Below are 14611 nucleotides of genomic sequence, written 5' to 3'. Positions count from 1 at the left end.
TGCCGTTACTTCTCTTAAGACCATAGGACGCAAGCCATCAGGTCCGGGGGATTTACCCGCCTTTAGTCCTGTTATCTTACTTCTTAGTAATTGTGATCAGTTCCTCCCCCGCTATATTCCCTCGACTGTCCACTGTTGGAATATTGCTCGTGTCCTCTACCATAAAGACTAATACAAAATATTTGTTTAGAGTTTCTGCCATCTCCATGTTCCCCATTACTAATTCCCATTCTCGTCCTCTGAGGGATCAACATTTACTTTAGCCATCTTTTCCTTTTTATATACCTGTAGAAACTCTTGCTATCTGTTTTTATATTTTGTGCTAGTTTACTTTCATAGTCTATCTTCCCTCTCTTAATGATTTTTTAGTCATTCTTTGCTGGTTTTTAAAAGCTTCCCAATCTTCTGTCCTCCCACTTGTTTTGGCCACTTTGTATGCCCTTGTTTTTAATTGGATACCATCCTTTACTTCTTTAGTTAGCCACGGATGGCTATCTTTTCTTTTACAGCCTCAATGGAACTGGAACTGGATTGCAGTGGAACTTTCAGGAGAATATTAAAGTTGGGCACCACAGAAATTGTTACAATCTGAGCGTCACCATCAGGGCAACCTATTCCCGGGGCCATTCATTCATCGTGGGCCACCCTGACCTGCGAGAGGACAGCACCGCAGGTCGGGAGGATAAAAGATCAGCGAGGGTCCTGGAACACCGTGGGTCATCCCAACCTGCGAGAGGATATATTCTCATCCATTCCATGTACTGCTTTCATCTGCATAGTGCTACATGTAACATGATTCGTGATCGGTATTGAAATGTATCCTGGAATGTAATGTAAACCTGTTATTATCTGCTCCATGTAATACCCTTATTTGTACAGTACTACATGTAACGTGATTTATGGATTGTACTAAACTGTAGCTTGAAATGAAATGCACGCTAGTGCATCGTATGGAACTGCTATCAGCATCCAAATGAATTGTATGGAATTGCTGACCGCAAGGTATTGAACGATTTTCCAATGTATTGTGAAAATTTTATATGAATAAAGTATATTTTTGAAGAAAAAAAACCCACCACGGGTCAGGAGGATAAAAGGGCATACCACTGCAGCTTCCAGAGTGAACTACTACAAGTGTGCGACGGCTTTGAGGTGGGCGACTGGATGACATCATCAAAACCCAGGTCGCAGTTTGGAGCGTGGGCAGGAACATCGGCGGGGTGCAGGTACAGCGGAGAAGCGGGAAGGTCGGGGCGGATGAGCGGTGAGAGATTGTGGCAGAGGAACGGTGAGAGATCATGGTGGAGGTGTGGCAAATGTTTTTGTGGCGGAGGAACGGTGAGAAATCGTGGCGGAGGTGCGGTGAATGCGGGTACGGGGCCCAGAAGAGCAGAGAGCCCTGGGGCAGCACGGGCCTGCCCACACTGTGCGTGCACTCGGTCCTTGCAGCAGAGCAGGTCTCCTGCTGTCCTGGTTAACCCTTGCCGCTGGATAAAGGCCGAGCTCTGTCAATCCTGTGTGGTGGCTGGTGTGCGACGGTCACGACACGTTAAAACAATCCAGGCACAGGCATCTTCCACCCTTCAATTGGAGTTCAGGACTGGAATATCGGCTCCTTCATTGAAACATTTGCAAACCCATGTGGAAGCAAGTCATCCTGGTTCCAGGGACCGCCGATGATGATGAAGACCATTGTCGGGGAGGTTGCGGGTATTCCCGGGACTCCGTAGATATCGTGGGAGGCCGATTAGGTCGGTGACAATTGCAGATCCGCCCCGGAATAGACAAAACAACCTGTGACCCTCCTGTGAAGCGCCTGGGGACCTTTTACTGCTTTAAAGGCGCAATATAAAGACAAGTTGTTGTTGTTGTCCCGCCAATCCCTCTTTTTTTTCATAGGCAGTCCCTCGGAATCGATGAAGACTTGCTTCCACTCCTAAAATATGAGCTCTTTAGTGGTTGAACAGTCCAATACGAGAGCCACAGACCCTGTCACAGGTGGGACAGATATTCGTCGGAGGAAGGGGTGGATGGCACTGATTTACCACATGCTCCTTCCGCTGCCTGCGCCTGACCTCTTCACGCTCGCAGCGTTGAGATTCGAGAAGCTCAACGCCCTCCCGGATTCACTTCCTCCACTTAGGGTGGTCTTTGGCCGGGGTCTCCCAGGTGTCGGTGGGGATGTTGCACTTTATCAGGGAGGCTTTGAGGGTGTCCCTTGTAACATTTCCTCTGCCCACCTTTGGCTCGTTTGCCGTGACGGAGTTCCGAGTAGAGCACTTGCTTTGGGAGTCTCGTGTCTGGGGGCATGCGGACAATGTGGCCCACCAGCGGAGCTGGTCGAGTGTGGTCAGTGCTTCAATGTTGGCCTGGTCCAGGACGCTAACGTTGGTGCGTCTGTCCTCCCAGGGGATGTGTAGGATCTTGCGGAGACATCGTTGGTGGTATTTCTCCAGCGACTTGAGCTGTCTGCTGTACATGGCCCCTGTTTCTGAGCCATACAGGAGGGCGGGTATTACTACAGCCCTGTAGACCATGAGCTCGGTGGTAGGTTTGAGGGCCTGCTCTTCGAACAATCTTTTCCTCAGGTGGCCGAAGGCTGCAATGGGGGCGGTGTTGGATCTGGTGGTCAATGCCGGCCCTTGTTGATAAGAGGCTCCCGAGGTTTGGGGAATGGTCCCCGGCCGGTGTCCAGGGCCCACGCCGTGGACCTTGCTGACTGGGGGGCGGGGCGGGACGGGACAATGCTGTGCGGCCCGGCCCGGGGGGAACAGGCTGCTGGAGGACCTTTGCCTGACGGAGGTTTAGTGTAAGGCCCGAGCTCTGGGAGCTTCAGTAAATACGTCACAATGTCCTGAAGTCACCGCCCGTTAAACATTCAACATTCAGACCCTGCAGAGATACCTTTACGTCGAGCCCCCTCCTAGGTGGTGCGCTCTGGCGAGGTATTTCTTCCGCCAGCAGCTCGACCTCAATTATGACACGCAGCTCCTGTTTGTGAACTTGGGGGGTGCCAGGACCGCCCTCCTGGAGCTGCCTGTCTTTTACAGGGAACTCATCAGGGTCTGGAACAAAGTCTCCACCAAGCGCAGCTCTCCGCCGGCTGGAGTGGCGGCCGTCCTGCAGGAACCGCTGCTCGGGAATCCGTACCTCCACGGCCGAGGCTTTATGTGGCGGTCGGAAGAGAGGGCTGTGGCTGGTGAGGTGACCAGGGTCAGGGACCTGCTCGATGGCGGAGGAGCGGGCTGGATGGCGCCAGACACGCTGGCGCGGCGCCTAAATTCTGCCAACGTCCGCCACGCGGCCGATGCCATCGAGTCGCTAAAAACAGCTCTGGGCCCTGACTCCGTTAGGTGCATCGAGGAGGCTCAAGCACGTGGGGAGATCCCTTCCGAACTGACCCCCGTCCGGACGGAATTCCTCATCGGCGCCAAACCCCGGAACCTCCCTCGGGGACCGGCGCCTCACAACTTGAGCCGCCTCGGGGAAATCCCCTCCGTGCCTTTCAGTTCCGCGCGGAGGGGTTTCCTGTACGGGCTGCTCCTGCACACCCTCAACTTTGCCATCCTCGCCGGCCGTCCGGACACGCCATGGCGTACCATCTTGCCGTCCGGAGGAGGCGGGGGTCCCCGATGGAGGGCACTCTACGCAGGGGTCCTCCCACTATTCATCGGGGACTTGGCCTGGAGGGTGGTGCATGGAGCAGTGCCGTGCAACAAATTTTTAAGCCGGTTCACGGACTCCCAGGCCGCCTGCAATTTCTGCGGTCTGGAGGAGTCCGTGTTCCATGTTTTTATGGAGTGCACAAGGTTGCAGCCCCTGTTCCACTATTTGAAGGGGCTGCTCCTGAAATTCTGGCTGCACTTCAGTCCCACTCTCCTGATCTTTGGGCACCCTGTGCGGAGGGGAGCGGGTAGGTCCGAAGGCCTCCTCGTAGGACTGCTCCTGGGCACGGCCAAGGGTGCCATCAGCCGGTCCAGGCAGCGGGCGGTCGAGGGGGTCGTTCAACCTGACTGCCTGCCTCTCTTCCGCTCTTACATCCGGTCCAGGGTGTCCTTGGAGATGGAGCACGCGGTGTCCACCGGTACGCTCGCGGCCTTCCGCGAGAGGTGGGCACCGGAGGGACTGGAGTGCATCATCACGCCCGGCAACCAAATTTTAATTTGATTTTACGTTTTAAAGTTTAATTTGTTTTAATTGCCGGTGCTTTTAGTGTCCCCCTCTCCTTTTATAGGGGGCACTGGAAAAAGGAAAAATTTGATTTTAGTGCCCAAAAAAAAAACCACAAAAAAACCCCCCAAAAAAAAAAAAAAAAGGGCCTTGTAAATGTCTTGTGTGTGTCATCCAGGTCGGGTGGCACGGATACATGTTTTATGTTTTCGCAGGTAAACTCAAAAAGAGTTTTTTTTTCAACATTTAAACCCAACCGCCAAGCTCCGAGCGCAAGCCTCGCGAAAACCACATCAGCCTCCCGGCGGCGCTGATTGGCCAGGGGCGGGGCTCTCCGGGGGAAGGGGATTGGCCAGAGCACCTGTCACTCACAGTGAGGGAGGCGCGTTTCCGGGGCGGGGCTCTCATGATGGAAGGGGATTGGCCACAGTGCCTCTCACTCAGGGTGAGGGAGGCGGGCTTCCGGGGCGGGGTTCTCCCGGGAGAAGCGGATTGGCCGGAGCGCCTGTCACCCAGAGTGAGGGAGGCGGGTTTCCGGGGCGGGCCCGGGCCTCAGTGGGATTCGGAGCTCAGGCAGTGTGTTTGAGCTGGGCGCCAGTGACGCAGCGCTGGGTCCTTCTGTCGGTGAGTTGGAGCCGGTGGGAGCGGCTGAGGGCGGCCGTCCTGGTTTTATAATCCAGGGGGGTGGGGATGGGGAACGTGAGGGCCGGGGTATGGGTGGAGGATGGGAGGCGAGGGCTGGGGTAAGGGGGAGATGGCCGGGGTAAGGGGGGAGATGGGGAACGTGAGGGCCGGGGTATGGGTGGAGGATGGGAGGCGAGGGCTGGGGTAAGGGGGGCCGGGGGATGGGGAGGTGAGGGCCGGGGGATGGGGAGGTGAGGGCCGGGGTAAGGGGGGGATGGGAGGTGAGGGCCGGGGTAAGGGGGGTGAGGGCTGGGGTAAGGAGGGATCGGAGGCGAGGGCTGGGGTTAGGTGGGGGATGGGAGGTGAGGGCTGGGATTGAGGAGGAGAGGGGATGTGTTTGCTCCGGTGTGTACTACATATAATGTGTTGAATTTTGTTGTGGATTGTTAGAGGGGAAAGTCATTGAAATAGTGTTTGCAATGACAGGGTCTGCTGCCCAGTGAGTGAGCCACAGGCCTGGCTGCTGGGTACAGGATGTGCTGCAGAGGGGACAGATCTAATATTTAATCTATTGGAAGGTAATGCACCTAATTACATACCTGGCAAGTCTGTTATTTGGAGTGGGCACCATATAGCGGATCATTTTTAAATTAACAAACCTCAGCCGTGCCTTCAGCTGCCTGGGCCCTGAGCTCTGGATTCTCTCCCAAAGCCTCTCTGCCTCTCTACCCCTCTCCTTTAAAGCGCTCCTTAAAACCGACCTCTTTTAGCAGCTTTTGGTCACCTGTCTTAATATCTCCTCACGTGGCTCAGTGTTGACACCAATTTAAGGTGATTCGATAAAGAAGCGGGGTGAAATGAAACTTTTTTTTTAAACACAACGAGTTGTTGTGATCTGGAACTACTTTTGAAGTGTACTTGTGATTGTAAGGTAGGAAACGTGACCGTCAATCTGCACACAACAAGATCCCACAAACAGCGACCAAATAATATGTTTTTGTTGATGTTGGTTGAGAGATAAATATTGGCCAGGGCATTGTGGATAACTTCCCCTGCTCTTCAAAATAGTGCCATGAAATCTTTTACATCCACCTGAGGGGGTAGACGGGGGCTCAGTTTAAGAGTTCATCCGAAAGACGGCACCTCCGACAGTGCATTGCTCCCTCAGCACTGCATTGGTGTGTCAGCCTAGATTTTGTGAGCAAGGTTCTGGAGCAGGACTTAAACCCATAACCTTTGGAGTCTTAAAAAAACCCAAATTGGTAATACATAAAAATAGACAGGAGGAGTTGGGGACAAGTCTTGGTGCAATTATCTCCCTCCTGTCACACTATATGAAGGCACAGTTTTAAGAGGATGACTTCTTTACCCAGAGAGTGTTGAGAATGTAGAATTCGCTGCCGCATGCAGTTGTTGAGGCGAATAGCATAGATGCAATTAAGGGGAAACTAGGTTCTTTATTATTCTTTATTGTCATCCTTTATTATCAGGGTCCCACACCCCCCACCCACCTTAACATTCGAGACTGCTCCCCCGTTCAGTAAGATCATGGTTAATCTTCGGCCTTAACTCTACTTTCCCGCCCAATCCCCATATCCCTCGATTCCCCAAAAATCTATCGATCTCAGCCTTAGATATACTCAGAGACTCAGCATCCATAGCCTTTTGGGTTAGAGAATTCCAAAGATTCAAATCCCCCTCAGCGAAGAAATTCCTCCTCATCTCAGTCTTAAATGACTGACCACTTATCCTGAGACTATGTCCCCTAGTTCTAGACACTCCATACAGGGGAAATAACCTCTCAGCATCTACGCTGCCAGTCCCCCTCAGAATCTTGTGTTTCAATGAGAATACCTCTCTTTCTTCTTCACTCCAGAGAGTATGGGCCCAATGTACATTGGGAAGGGGGAGAGGAAGGGGGATGGGATGAGGACGGGGAATGGTGAGGCGGAGGAGGGATGGAAATAATCCCCATAATATAATGGAGAGTAATCTTAGTCATAGGTTAAAGACAATCTGTGTGCAGGATCTTCTGTTTTTGTGAGGAGGGCTGTCATCTATTGTAAGGTGTGTATGTGTGTGCTTAAATTAGACTTGTAGTGTGAAGAATCTGCTCATAGCCGGAGTATGGGTAAGAAATGATGGAGTCAGCAACGACAGGAAATGATGCTGTATCAGGACTTATCTCAGTCACACACTGTCGCTGACTTGTGTCTGACAGTTTCTAACAGAGGACATGTCATGTTGCAATAATGGGGTGTGTTAATCCCGTAGAAAGAAAGTCTATATCGTGTTTTTCACAAGCTCAGGACATCCCAAAGTGCTTGACAGCCAATGAAGTACTTTTGAAGCGTAGTCAGTGTTGTAAAGTAGGAAACGCAGCAGCCAATTTGTGCACAGCAAGATCCCACAAACAGCAATGTGACAATGACCAGCTCATCTGTTTTAGTGATGTTGGTTGAAGGATAAATATTGACCCAGGATGTTGGGGAGAACTCCCCTGCTCTCCTTCCCAGTAGGAAACTTGGTGTTGCCTGACTTTGCATTTTATTTAAATTTCAGGATATCTTGTGAGCTGGAGGAGGGCAGGAATCTTACTGTGAACCTAATGTTGTTGAAGTATAGAAAGCTCAGTGCTTCTGTTCGTAGTTCAGCTGATTCTGCATGTCTTAACTCAGTATGTCCCGGCTCAGTGTGATTGGGACAGTCATGCCACATACTCTGTGCTGATGCAAAGCAGTTTGAGATTGATGGCGAGGGGAGATGTGCAGAGTTACTCTGAAGATCAATAGTTTCCATTGACTGTGGGCCAGGAGAGAGTTTGACTCCACTCCAGCTTTGTATCAACTGCAACCATTATGAAGTGAGGTTAAAACAGTTGGTCCAGCTAAGAATTTATTTTAAAATTCACATTTAATCCTTCTAATTTTAACAGAGCCCGACTCTGCTGTCAGCACCTAGAATCATAGAAACACAAAGCACAGGAGGAAGCCATTCGCCCCATCGTGCCTGTGCTGGCTCTTTGAAAGAGCTGTCCCATTAGTCTCACTCCCCTGCTCTTGCCCCAGAGCCCTGTGAATGTCTCCTAGTCAACAATTTATCCAATTCTTGATTGAATCTGCTTCCACCACCCTTTCAGGCAGGGCACTCCAGATCACCATAACTCGCTGTGTAAAAATGTATCCCCTCATTTACCCCCTGAACTCACTGCCTCAGAGAGCTGTGGAAGCTGGGACATTGAATACATTTAAGACAGAAATAGACAGTTCCTTAAACGATAAAGGAATAAGGGGTTATGGGGAGCGGGCAGGGAGGTGGACCCGAGTCCATGATCAGATCAGCCATGATCATATTAAATGGTGGGGTAGGTTCAAGAGGCCATATCTCCTGCTCCTATTTCTTATGTTATACCAGACAAGAGTACATGTAAATATTATTCATATGGACTTCAAATAAGAAGATAAATGAGATGGAAGCATGTAATGTCTGATGCAGGACTTAATGCAATTATCAAATAATAATCACGACTATTGTAAAAGCAATCGACCAATCTATTCAATTCATTCGTAAGAAAAACTGATCTAAATAATTAACCTGTTAACCTGTGGGTTCTTTCATGGCATAAAACTGGAAAATTAATGCACAAGGTTATTCACAACTGATTTTACACAGGCTGTACGGCACAGAAACAGGCCTTTCGGCACAACTAGTCTGTGCTAGGGTTTATGCTCCACTTGCGCCTCCTCCTGTCTTTCCTCATCTAAATCTAACAACGTAACCCTCTGTTCCCTTCTCCCTCTTATGCTTGTCCTGATATTAATATCGCATTTCTGGTATCGTCCTTGTAAATCTTCTCTGCTCCCTCTCCAGTGCCTCTATATCCTTTTTATAATCTGCATGCAGTACTCTGCAAATATGGTCTAACCAAGGTTTGATACAGGTTCAGCATAACTGCCCTACTTTTCAATTCTGTCCCTCTAGAAATAAAGCCTAGTGCTTGGTTTGCTTTTTTTATGGCTTTGCTAACTTGTGGCACAACTTTTAGTGATTGGTGTATCTGCACTCCAAGATCCCTTTGTTCCTCTACCCCACCCAGACTTGCACCTTCCAAGTAATAAGTGACCTTCCTATTCTGTCTTGCAGCCAGCTTGCATCCCATTTTGCTACTTGTCCCCTGACTCTCTATTGTCTGACCTTATTCATTGGTCTATTATGGGGTACCTTATCGAAGCTCTTTCAAAAATCTAGATAAATTATACCGACTCCATTACCATTGTCTACTCTCTCTGTTTTGAAGTAGTAATATTTAATAAGTTTGGTCAAGCAGGGTTTTCCTTTCTTTGAAATCCATGCTGACTAGTCATTATTATACTTTTTGTTTCTAGACGTTCTATTTTCTCCTTTAGTAGGGATTCCATTATTTTTCCTACCACCGATGTTAAGCTGACTAGTCTGTGATTATCGAGACATGTTCTATTCTCCTCCTTAAATATAGGTACTCCGTTAGCTGTTCGCCAGTCCTCTGGCAATACACCTTTTTCTGAAGAATTATTAAATATGTGCAGTAATGCGTCTGATATCTCTTCCTTAGATTCTTTCAAATACGTGGATGCAGGGGTTTTATCCTGAGTTTGATTAGTTTATTTAATGTATCCCCTTTCTTTATTTTAAATGCACTTCTCATTACTCATGTCATGTCCACCTGTTCTATCTAAATGCCAAAGCGAAATAATGATTTAATATTTCTGCCATCTTGCTATTATTACTTGTGGCCTAGCCTGTCTATCCTTTAATGGCCCTATTCCGATCCAACCTTCCTTTTCCAGTACCTTCCTGTAAAATATTTGATTTTGTTTTATGTTCCTTGATAATTTCATTTCATATTTCCTCTTTGCCTTCCTAATTTTTTTTTTTTACTTCTCTCTTGACCCCCTTGTATTCTCCCTTATGCCCTACCCTGTTGTTTATCCACTTAATGTATGCTTCTTTCCTTACTCTCAATTGGTCAAATCACTTTCGATCACCTGATGCCCCAAATCCTTTCCACCATCGACAAGGTACAAGTCAGAAATGTGATGGAATACTCTCCATGTACCTGGATGAGTGCAGCTCCAGCACTACTCAAGATGCTCGACACCATTCAGGACAAAGCAGCCGCTTGATTGGCACCCCACCCACCACCTTCATCATTCACTCCCTTCACCACTTTCGCACTGGGAGAGAGGAACTATCACTAAAGTAGTAGTACTCGGTAAAATAATGGGACTAAAGGCAGACAAGTCCCTTGGACCTGATGGCTTGCAATGTGGGGTCCTAAAAGAAGTGGCTGCAGAGATAGTGGAGGCATTGGTTGTAATCTACCAAAATTCCCTGGATTCTGGGGAGGTCCCAACGGATTGGAAAACCACAAATGTAACTCCCTATTTAAAAAAGGAGGCAGACAAAAAGCAGGAAATATAGACCAGTTAGCCTAACATCTGTCGTTCGGAAAATGCTGGAGTCCATTATTAAGCAAGCAGTAGCAGGACATTTGGAAAAGCATAATTCAATCAAGCAGAGTCAGCATGGGTTTATGAAAGGGAAATCATGTTTGACAAATTTGCTGGTGTTCTTTGAGGATGTAACGAGCAGGATGGATAAGGGGGAACCAGTGTATTTGGATTTCCAGAAGGCATTTGATAATATGCCACATAAGAGGTTACTGCACAAGATAGAAGTTCCCGGGGTTATCATGGATTGAGGATTGGCTCATGAACAGAAAACAGAGAGTCGAAATAAATGGATCATTTTCCGGTTGGCAAATGGTAACTAGTGGGGTGCTGCAGGGATCGGTGCTGGGGCCTCAACTATTTACAATCTATGTTAATGACTTGGATGAAGGGACTGAATGTAATGTAGCCAATTTGCTGATGATTCAAAAAGGATGGGAGAGCAAATTGTGAGGAGGACACAAGAAATCTGCAAAGAGATATAGACAGGCTGAGTGAGTGGGCAAACATTTAGCAGGTGGAATACAATGTGGCACAATGTGAGGTTGTCCACTTTGGCAGAAAAAATAGAAAAGCACATTGCAATTTTTCTCCATTTAAATTGTAGAGTGCTGCAGTACAGAGGGACCTGGAGGTCCTTGTGCATGAAACGCAAAGTTAGTATGCAGGTACAGCAAGTGATCAGGAAGGCAAATGGAATGTTGGTCTTTATTGCAAGGGGGATAGAGTATAAAAGCAGAGAAGTCCTGCTACAACTGTACAGGGTATTGGTGAGGCCACACCTGGAATACTGCGTACAGTTTTGGGCTTCGTATTTAAGGATATACTTACATTGGAGGCTGTTCAGTGAAGGCTCACTAGGTTGATTCTGGAGATGAGCAGGTTGACTTATGAAGGTAGGTTGAGTAGGTTGGGCCTATACCCATTGGAGCTTAGAAGAATGAGAGGTGATCTTATTGAAACATATGATATGAAGGGGGCTTGACAAGGTGGATGCAGAGAGGATATTTCCATTCATAGGGGAAACTAAAATTAGGGGTCATAGTCTTAGAATAAGGGGCCGCCCATTTAAAACTGAGATCAGCAGGAATTTCTTCTGAGGGTTTTAAATCTGTGGAATTCTCCGTCCCAGAGAGCTGTGGAGACGGAGTCATTAAATAACATTAAGGCGGAGATAGACAGATTTTTGAGTGATAAGGGAGTAAAAGGTTATGGGGAGCGGGCAGGGAAGTGGAGCTGAGTCCATGATCAGATCAGCCATGATCTTATTGAATGGTGGAGCAGGCTCCAGGAGCCAGGTGGCTGACTCCTGCTCCTATTTCTTATTTTATGTTCTTAATTGGAGACCCTGTCCATTTTATTGATGTCTACATCAAAATGTGAGCCAGTGGGTTTTGAGCCCCAGAGCCTTGTGTCCACTAAGAGCAATAAAGGCCCCCAGCCTCCCCTGAACAAGGGACTGCACAAAGTCGTGCGCTGTAGCTCAAGTCCCGCCCCTCAGGCTCCCCGATTGTTGGTTGGAGAACACGCCGGCTCGCTGCTCCAGGCCGCTCCACTTGCTCCCCATTGGTCAGAAGCTCCCGTCAATCAGGCCGTTGTCGCGTGACACATGTCCTTCGAGCGCGCTCCGCCAAACTGGTGGAAACTGGTCTCGGGACCTGGATGTGCAGACTCTCGGGTTTGGATTTCCCTTTATTCTCTCCCCATCAAGAAGGAAAAAATGTTGGAGATGATGTAATGGGTTTGAATTTCAGCATGGGGAGTTGGGATAGTGTGTGTGACAGGGATTTACAGCTGTGGGGACACCAGAGAGGAATGTGTGTACCATAGAAACTAGAATTGACTGTTCTGAATTTCTATCCTGTCCTCAGTGATGACTTTTGTAAACTCCTTTTATAGGGGATTAGAAAGGGAAGATTTGTAGATGGGAAACTCACCAAACATCACCAAGATCTGACAGTCACTTGATCCACCGCAACATGAATATCATCGGTCTTTGAATGTGGAAAGAGAAATGTTTGTCTGTTGTCTGTGGGAAAAGCGTGAGACGATTAAAAGTGGCAGTAAGGAATGCAAAATTCCTAAGGCGCTTTACCCGCTGCCCGAAACACCAACAACAACCTCAAAAAACACACTCAGATTTGTCAAGTACAATTTCCCCTTCATAAATCCGTGTTGATTCTGCCCAGTCCTGTTATTACTTCCGAAGTGCCCTGTTACCACGTGCTTAATAATAGATTCCAGCATTTGCTCTACGACTGATTTCATGGCTACTGGTACGGCACGGCTTAGATACAGAGTAAATCTCACTCCATCCTGTCCCAAACAATACCAGGGTTGATACAGAGCAAATCTCAGTCTACAATATCCCAAATACTCCCAGGGCATGTACAGCATGGGTTAGATACAGAGTAAAGCTCCCTCTACACTGTCCCATCAAACACTCCCCGGGCAGGTACAGTACAGGTTAGACACAGTATATCTTCCTCTACCCTGCCTTAAATACTCCCAGGGCACGTACAACACGGGTCAGATACAGAGCAATCGCCACCCATGACTAGACCACAGCCACTGACTGCTTAACCAGAAGGCAATGCAGGTCAGCGAGCACAGGGGTGATGGGTGAGCTTGACTTGTTGCGAGTTAGGGCATGGGCAGCCGAGTTTTGGATCAACTCTAGTTTATGTCGGGTAGAATGTGGGAGGAGTGCGTTAGAATCGTCATGTCCAGAGATGACAAAGGCATGGATGAGGGCTTCAGCCGTGGCTGACCTGAGGCAAGAGTGTAGACGGGCGATGTTTCAGAGGTGAATTAAGCAATCTTAGTTATGCTGCGCATAGGATATGTGGTCAAAAACTAATTTTGGGGTTAAGTATGACACCAAGGTTGCGACTAGTCTGGTTGAGCATCAGACAGAAGTTGGGGAGAGGGATGGAGTCGGTGGCTCAGGAACGGAGCTTGTGACAATGACAATTACAAATATTAAAATATTTCACAGGCTATCACGTGCAAAATGTGTGAATGAGTTTTTAAAATGAAATCTGTTCCAAAAATGGGTTAACTGATACAGAAAGTAACGGATTTCAAATATTATGCAAGACAGTCCAATAAAGGGATGGTTCAAAAGATTTCAGCTGAGTTTACAGTGAGGCACTGCAGTTAAGTCCACTACAACTACAAGTCATGTACTCAAATGGAACAAGTTTGAGGTTTGATATGATAGAAGGCGAACTAGGTGAGAAGTGATATGTTAGAGTAAGAAAAAGCACTAAAATGGAACAGTCAGTAACAGAAAATCAACTACTCTCCTCTGATCACGGAGAAACATAGAAAATAGATGCAGGAGTAGTCCATTCGGTCCTTTTGAGCCTGCACCACCATTCAATAAGATCATGGATGATCATTCACCTCAGTACCCCTTTCCTGCTTTCTCTCCATACCCTTTGATCCCTTTAGCCGCAAGGGCCATATCTAACTCCCTCTTGATTATATCCAATGAACTGGCATCAACAACTCTCTGTGGCAAAGAATTCCACAGGTTAGCAACTCTCTGAATGAAGAAGTTTCTCCTCAGCTCAGTCCTAAGTGGCTTACCCCTTATCCTTAGATTATGTCCCCTGGGGTCCCAGGAATGAGCCTTGCAGCATCCCACGAGTCACTGCCTGCCATTCTGGAAAGGACCCATTAATCCTGAGTCTCTACTTCCTGTCTGACAATCAGTTCTCTATCCACGTCAGTACATTGCCCCCAATACCATGTGATTTAATTTTGCACACAAATGTCTTGTGTGGGACCTTGTCAAAAGCCTTTTGAAAGTCCAAATACACCACATTCACTGGTTCTCCCTTGTCCACTCTACTAGTTACAACCTCAAAAAATTCTAGAAGATTTCTCAAGCATGATTTCCCTTTCATAAATCCATGCTGACTTGGACCAATCCTGTCACTGCTTTCCAAATGCTCTATCTTTAATAATTGATTACAACATTTTCCCCACTACTGATGTCAGGCCAACCGGTCTATAATTCCCTGTTTTCTCTCTCCATTCTTTTTTTTTAAAGTGGTGTTACATTAGCTACCCTCCAGTCCATAGGAACTGATCCAGAGTCGATAGACTGTTGGAAAATGATCACCAATGCATCCACTATTTCTCGTGCACTTCCTTAATTACTCTGGTATGCAGACTATCAGGCCCCGGGGATTTATCGGCCTTCAATCCCATCAATTTCCCTAACACAATTGCCCACCTAATAAAGATTTCCTTCCGTTCCTCCTTCTCACAAGATCCTCTGTCAGCTGGTATTTCCAGAAGGTTATTTGTGTCTTCCT

The 14611-nt window shown here is 47.8% G+C and overlaps 1 protein-coding gene across 9 annotated transcripts in view; it reads left to right on the top strand.

Moving 5' to 3' along the window:
* The first annotated feature begins 4701 nt into the window (after positions 1 to 4701).
* LOC139273383 (zinc finger protein 551-like) overlaps positions 4702 to 14611 on the top strand; it is a 56847-nt gene continuing 46937 nt past the window's right edge. For 8 of the 9 annotated variants that reach the window (XR_011595094.1, XM_070890227.1, XM_070890224.1 and 5 more), the window contains exon 1: positions 4702 to 4794. The gene's annotated coding sequence lies outside the window, so the exon portion shown is untranslated. Of the gene's footprint in view, positions 4795 to 5280; positions 5373 to 14611 lie in introns of all 9 variants that reach the window. The other variant, XM_070890229.1, reaches the window with a different exon arrangement.

The sequence above is a fragment of the Pristiophorus japonicus genome, chromosome 9 (genome assembly GCF_044704955.1).
Source record: "Pristiophorus japonicus isolate sPriJap1 chromosome 9, sPriJap1.hap1, whole genome shotgun sequence".
Lineage (NCBI taxonomy): Eukaryota > Metazoa > Chordata > Chondrichthyes > Pristiophoridae > Pristiophorus > Pristiophorus japonicus.
The sequence above is the reverse complement of the archived record's forward strand: the minus strand, read 5'-3'. Positions and strand labels throughout refer to the sequence as shown.